The 843-nt window shown below is 35.6% G+C and overlaps 1 long non-coding RNA gene across 1 annotated transcript in view; it reads right to left on the bottom strand.

Moving 5' to 3' along the window:
* Positions 1 to 843, bottom strand: part of LOC106868771 (uncharacterized) — a 9,100-nt gene that overhangs the window by 2,486 nt on the left and 5,771 nt on the right. The gene's annotated exons all lie outside the window — the stretch shown is intronic.

The following is an 843-nucleotide window of genomic DNA, read 5'->3' on the forward strand; positions in this document are numbered from 1 at the left end:
AAAAAAAAAAAAAAAAAAAGAATTTATGTGATAACCCAATATATTGAATAACGTACTCTTGGGTAATTGTAAAAAAACATACGAGATAGTCGCGGCTGGATCGACTCCGAAAGGATAAAAGGCAAAGTCGACTTCGGTGGAATTTGAAATCAGAACGTAGCGACAAGCGAAATACCGCCAAGCATTTCGCCGGGCGTGCTAACGATTCTGCCAGCTCGCCACCTAAAAAGTAACAGCAATGACATGTAATAACGGAGTCCTAGATAGACTTTGCAGCTCTGCTGGGACACCGCCTTGCAAAAGAAAACAAAATGAAAATAGTGTTTGAAATACAATGAAAATGTCGGAAATGTCACAGATAAAAATGTTGATTCATTCTGGGTTTGTTTGATCGGGGTTGACCTAGGGTTAAACGAAGACAACAAGGAAGATAATTATTAAATGTGCCAAGAGGATCAAAGTAAATAGCAAAGCCTTATATTAGTTAATGTACATAAGTACACACGACGTTACAGCAGGGGCGGACCTTTAGATGTAACCTATTTGGGAAGAGCGTTTTATGCAGCGGGCGTTTTAAGGCGAGGACTAAATGCATGCGATTGTGAATGTGTGTGTGTGTGTGAAGGTGTTTGTTTGTTTATAGATATATGCTTGTATGTGTGTACGTATCAGCATGTGTATAAACACACACAAACGTACACACACTCATACACACACATGCACGCAAAAAACATACATACATATATATATATACGCATACACATATATATCTACACACATATACATATATATATAAATAAATAAATATATATATATATATATATATATATATATATATATATA

The sequence above is a fragment of the Octopus bimaculoides genome, chromosome 24 (assembly GCF_001194135.2).
Source record: "Octopus bimaculoides isolate UCB-OBI-ISO-001 chromosome 24, ASM119413v2, whole genome shotgun sequence".
NCBI lineage: Eukaryota > Metazoa > Mollusca > Cephalopoda > Octopoda > Octopodidae > Octopus > Octopus bimaculoides.